The sequence below is a fragment of the Symsagittifera roscoffensis genome, chromosome 7 (assembly GCF_963678635.1).
Source record: "Symsagittifera roscoffensis chromosome 7, txSymRosc1.1, whole genome shotgun sequence".
NCBI classification, from domain to species: domain Eukaryota; kingdom Metazoa; phylum Xenacoelomorpha; order Acoela; family Convolutidae; genus Symsagittifera; species Symsagittifera roscoffensis.
The window spans coordinates 47,079,817-47,086,609 of NC_087068.1; positions in this window are offsets into that span (position 1 = coordinate 47,079,817).

Consider the following 6,793-nt stretch of genomic DNA (forward strand, 5'->3'; position numbering starts at 1 on the left):
CTGTTCAATAAAAGATTTTTCAAAAAAGGGGAAATTTTTCCGAAGAAAAAACAACGAACACAAATTTTTCATCAGCTTCCCCTAAATCCGGAACAGCGAGTTCAAGTTACTGCTAAAAATCAATTAATTATTTTTCGTTTCCCGTTGTGCAGCTTAATGAGCCATCAAACACGAACCAAGGTGGTTCATAGGCGTGAACAAAAAGCGATGTGGCTGATATTAAAAACAGGTTCAGTGAGATCAAATTAACCATGAAAAAAGTACGAAATATGACTTTTTGTGCTTCAATTTTTAAGCAATCTAGAGGTCACTTAATTTCATTTCAATCAGTCCTTGAAGAAATCTGTCAGATAAAAGATATTGACAGGAAACGTTGTTAAAAGCAAGAACTCGAGCCAAATTTTACAACCCTAATTCCTTAGGGAGGCCAAAAGTTACGCTCAATTTAACTAAACAATTCTGCCGATTCAATTAAATTCCCGTGGATTTGTAAAATCACTTCTTGTATTTATTTTGCATTTGAATGAATTGGGCGTTGCGTAACCTACGACAACAAATTTCACACTGTAACTTACGGCACATTAAAGAAAATCTGATATAACCTGTTCAACAGTGTTTAAGTGCTTGATCTCTGACGACACCAAATGCAAACCACCTAAATCGAAAACTTGCATGTTCCCGCGGAAGTAGGTACTAAAACGTACTAAAATTGAACAAAAAGGCAGCTCAAAGTTATCAAATTTAACCCAAGATTCAATATGAGGGCAGCAACAGAAAGAGGAGATTTTTGAAATGAGGCACCAATTTTGCAAACATGGGGGTTAAGTTGATCTTAATCTTTCCGTTCAAAAGAGATCTTTGAAGCCGTGAGGCGCATCGGGTCGAAGTCACAGAGAAACCCAGTACTTCTCCAGAAATGTATTAGAAAAATATCAGTTCTGTATCAGATTCTGGCAAGTGGCAATTTATCTCTGATCAGAGATAAATCAGAGAAAAAACTGAAGTACTGAAAAAATACTGAATCAGGATTGTTACAGTGCTGTTTTTATTCTGCTATTTTTGTGATCAGAATAAAATCTGAAACTGGTCGCAATAGGCAATTCGTAGAAAAAGCGACAATTCGTAGCAAAGCAGTTTTCCACTTTACTTGTGTAACCAATTTGAATTGAAATTATTTGGCGCTGCACAGCAACTGAATGGCCATGTAATTCAATTTGGAATATTTCGTGGAACAAAGAAACCTGAGTAAATTGCCTTACGACCAATTGTCTCTTTTTATATTTTCGAAAAAATGACGCTTGCGGTCTTTTTTGGGGTTTGACAGGGTTTTGAAAAAAATTACAGGGGTTTGAAAAATGCTAATTTGGCCAATTAGGGATAGTTAACGCGCGATAATTTGCGTTCTTATAAGCGGAGTAACATGTAAGGGGCAAATTAATGCGTTCCAAATTGAAATGAGGCCAGCAATTTAGTCCTATTAAAACAATGCGAGACGCTAGACACAGTTTTTGTATTTTACCTAACGCGTGGGGGGATGAAAGTTTTTTTTTTAATTTTTAAAATTATTTTTCCAATTTTTCAAGGAAAATTTTTGTTTATTTTACCTTAAAGTGCAATCGAAACATTCATGGCTTTGCCCTAAGATACAAGCTGTCTTGTTCTCAATTGACAATAGTACGAGTACAGCTCTCATATTCAATAACAAGACTGCTCGTATCAGGGCAAAGCCCTGAACGTTCCGACTGCCCTTTAATTGGTCTCGGATAGTTTTTGGTAAATTAAATATTGGCAAGGTTATGAATTTTAAGCTGATAAAATCAAAAATTGAGTGTTGCAATTTGAGTCGTGTATGGAGTTAAGTAAATCATCTAACTTCCTCAATTCAATTTGAAACGATAATAAACGACAATTGTATTGTGGGATAATAAACAAGCAGTTTTAAGATCACTCATGGTAGGATACTAAAGTGGCGAGAACACGCGGCTGGCGTCAAGCAGATCGGTTTTACGAGGAGCAAGAGTTTTATAAAAGTTGTCTGAATAATAAACCACCCCTAGCTTATATATTCCTCACTTCCTTCGAAAGTCGGAACAACAATCAATTTGTTTTGGGCCGGAAATAGTTACCACATTTTTGATGGAGAGTTGGATGGGGAGGGGAGGGGGAAAAAGATAGACTTTTTCGCCGTATATATAAAATTCATTTTGAAATGGAGCGTAGATGGAGCGCAAAATGTTTTGCCCGTAAAATTTTGAGAACTCGAAAATGAGAACTTTGGATCAAAAAAGTTCAAACAGATTTGGAATAAAGTGGTAGACAGATTGCGCTACCAAACTTGGACATTTTAACGACCGCATAGTTTCATTTAAGTATAGGGTTAAGCTCTCAGTCGCAATTTCAGACTTCTTAGAGAATTCCAAATCTTTTAATCTCTTTAGTGGAACTGCTTTTAGCTGGAAGATAAGTCAAAATTCTGCCCGAATTTTGACTTAAGCACCGTTTTTTCTTTTAAGTCTTTGAAATCTAATCAATTTCGGCGCCAAAAAAGGTTGCCGAAAGAAAATTGATTCCGACATTGTTTTAGTGGGTTTTTAAGAAGTTACATTCCTAAATAGATAATATTCTAGCTTTCAACTAACTTAATGTTTTAAACCATGTTTGCCTGGTTGTAGTTTGATCATTTTTTGAAATTCTGGTCATTTAGTTGCTAAAAACTATCGTAAACTGCGTTCCAGGCTGATGTTCCTGACGCATGCCAGGAAAAGGGTTAAAGCGCATCGAATCATTTCAGCAGCAAAAATCTTCAGTCGGCCGTTGTTCAAGTCGAGCAAAGCCGAAGCATAATATGGATCCATTTAACTTTTTGAATGATTTTTTTCTGCTTAATTTGTTCAGCTCAGTTTTCTGCTCAAAAATAACTATTTCTGATTTCATTTCATGTTCTTGCAAAATGTGGTCTATTTTACGGTATATTTTAATTTAATGTTTTTGGTTTGATTTATAGATTTGCTTATGGATTACATGTAGATTCATCCAAGGACGCGAGAGAAGCTTACCGACGACAAAATTAGTGGTTTTTATAGCCAGAAGGCAAACTGTTGACAACTGACAGAGCAATAAATCAAAAAACAAACTAATGAACTGAATATTCACGAAGACCAGGTGCAAAAATTATAATTAGAAAAGCTACAGACGACGCGGCAGTTCTGTTTTCAAATGATATATGTCCAGCGAATATGATCGAGTTACAAAAAAAAAGTTTGACTTAATCCTATAAAAACTAAGCAGTTCAATTGACTCCTTTTCTGATAGATACCTCTCTTGTATTTGTGCTCGGGTGTTTTTTAGACAAAACTCAAATTTTCAACAAATGTTTTTGCTAGAAGGAATTTTCTATACCATCTGGTGCCCTAAGATCAACACGGAAAACTTTAAGGCGACCATTTTTTGTGTCATGGGGGTTTTAAAGTGGCAACATAAGCCATCGCGGACAAATACTGTCGGTCTCAAAAATTTTTGATGAAATTTTACCAAGGATATTGGTCTTTTACGGGGTCGTAGACTAAATAATGGCTCGCAAGATAAAAAATCGCAGCCCGCTATTATGAGAGAGTATGTTTTTTTTAAATGAAAAACTGCTGATTTTAAAATGGTAAAGCGATGAAATTTGTTTGCATAGCTTTTTCATAACTAAAAAACAAAAAATCCACACAGCACAATTATGTTGTCACCTTCTTCAAAAAATAGACCAAAAAATCAAGAGAAATTTTTCCAGTTACTTTCTTTTATTTTACCCCAGTTTCTCCATTGTTGCGACTTTCGAAGAAAGCGTTTGAATATTTGTGGCGATTAAATCCGGCTCAGAAAAAAATTCAAAAACCAACCGAGGCTTTGTTTTTCTAATTAATATGTCTGTATATGCTAAATATACAGTGCTAATTTAAGTTTTCCGGGCTAACTGAATATGAACTGAAGTTTAAAACGCGTTTTTCTCCACTTGGGTTGACTTCACACAAAAAAGATGAAGACAATAATCTTTTACAATATTATTGAAACATGTTGAGCAGAATATGTAGCAGAATATGTAGCAGAATATTGTTGAGCAGAATATGTAGCAAAACGTGGGTTCAAATTTTTACTTCAAAAACGGTACTTTGAAGTAAATCAAAAAACAAATTAATGAACTGAATATTCACGAAGACCAGGTGCAAAAATTTTAACAACTGTAGTATTTATCTTGCGACCCATTATTTATTCTACGACCCCGTAAAAGACGGATATCCTTGGTAAAGTTTCATCAAAAACTTTTGAGACCGACAGAAAATGTCCGCAATGGCTTATGTTGCCACTTAAAAGACCTCTCAATCAACTGAACTTTTAAGATCAAGTGTACAGATAGAGTACCCTAAAAGTGTACGTCAGCCTTTGTCATGCTTCCTCTTGATACGGTTAGAAACTGGACTTTTAGTGCTCCAGAACTATAATTTCTGTTCAGAAAAATCTACCAAAATTTACGCTCAATCAAAAATACAACCAAAAAATTAACCAATGAAAAATTGATACAACTAAAAAATGAGTGTTTATACCAAACTGAGACGATTACATCCTTCTTACTTCTTAAAACTTTTTGAGCTGTATAAGAGGATCTCTTTGATAAAATTCTGTCAGCAATTGAACTGTTTTTGTTCGCGTGTTTCTGAAATGACTGAAAAAATCTAAAACTGGTTGTTAATTCAAAAATGATCACTTAATTCTGCTAACATTCTACACAACTTTTAGTCTTCATTGGGCTGAGTAGACAGAAGCTGATCAAGACTAAAAATTGTGTAGAATGTTAGCAAAATTAACTGACCATTTTTGAATTAATGACCAATTTTAGCTTTTTTCAGCCGATTTTTGGGAAAAACGCGTTTGAAATTTCAAGTTTTAATCGTTTCGTCCGGATAACATTGACAATAAAGGCGTGCGGGGGATAATTAAAAAAACAAATAGAAAAGTTCTGTTTTTCAGATTTTTTCGGTTCGACTTATTTCACATTACTCCAGAGATTAAACAGCACTCGGAACATCAAATTATCGCCAAAAAAAAACTTTGCCAAAATAAATTGTATTATTATTCAATTGGCTGTGTAAGAATCTTAACGACAACTTAATTTTCTTTTATGACGAGATAGGTTAAAAAAAGAAAAGAGTCTAATAAGAGAATGGAAAAAATTTTCAAATAATCAAATGAAGATATAATTTTTTCTTTGTTAATGAATTGTACTTTGTAATTTCAAGGTCTTGTTTTCAGAAATTATATTAATTTTTCCTCAATTTAAAATAGTTTTTTTTTCTTTTATTTGAAATGATTATGTCTTTGGTCAAAACATCTTATCAAAATGAAACCCCAAATTTTGAACTTAATTCCGTTTTTTAAGATCAAGTGTATAGACAGAGTACCCTAAAAAGTACGTCACCCTTTGTCATGCTTCCTTTTTATACAGTTAGAAACTGGACTTTTAGTGCTCGAGAACTATAATTTCTGTTCAGAGAAATCAACTGCTAGAAATCATATAAGACTGATTTTCCTAGACATCATGCGAAGTCCATTCTCTTCACTCTCTTTGGCATGATCAGCAAAACAAAATTATAGCATGGTCCATAAATGTTCCGACCACTCTGGAAGAGTGGGAAGAAGTTTTAAATTCGGGGTAGTTTTTGAGCCATTTATAACAACCTCAAGAAAAACTTGTGGCAGTCAATTGTGGTATTACATTAAAAACTACTTTATTTGTGATTTGAATTCAAAAAAGAAAACAAAAATTGGCTCTTTTTCCTTTCCCCCCCCCCCCCACCTCACACGAGTTTCATTTTTTTAGGGTAACGAGTGGTTTTACGAGGTTGAGTATGAAAACAAAATATGTTTGTCGTGGCCTTATTAGTCTGTATGTAAATTTTCATAACAATCCGATAAAGTGGTCAACAAATATACATGTAAAATTTCGCAGGTGGGGGGGGGAAAGGAAAAAGAGCCCTACAATTTCTCTCAAAGTCGAGAAAATTTGGTAAAAAATTGTGACAAGACCTCCCAATACAATTTTACTTTTTTTAATATTAAAATTTTAACATCATTTTGAACATGCTGCTTCTCATTCCTGCAATTTGTCATCTTTATACAAATAAAGCCACTAAATTGAAAAAAGAAATGAACAAAACAATTGAAAAAAATACTTTACCTTTGTTTTTGAAATTTTTTTCGAAAACCTTATTTTGAACATTCTATGCTACATGCAGAGCAACAGACTAATACTGTTTTAATCAATAAATGGTTATGTGCAGTTCAACTTAGGTTTTTGTGGGATTGCTTTCTTTCAAATAATTGAAATTTTTCTTAAATAGTCAGTTCGAAGCAGTGAACCATATAAAATTATTTGTTGCCTTTATAGATCCATTTTCATTTAAAATTAACTCAATCTGGGAGATTGTCATTAGACAATTTAAGTCTGTTTTAGAACGTCTCTGAGCGAAAAGATAATTTAAAATTTTTTTATTTATACCGATTGCGGTGTAGTTCTACCTGGTTCAATTTTTTTTAACGAGCAATTTTAAAAACTATGGAGAGAATGTAGCTGGAAGATAAGTCAAAATTCTGCCCGAATTTTGACTTAAGCACCGTTTTTTCTTTTAAGTCTTTGAAATCTAATCAATTTCGGCGCCAAAAAAGGTTGCCGAAAGAAAATTGATTCCGACATTGTTTTAGTGGGTTTTTAAGAAGTTACATTCCTAAATAGATAATATTCTAGCTTTCAACT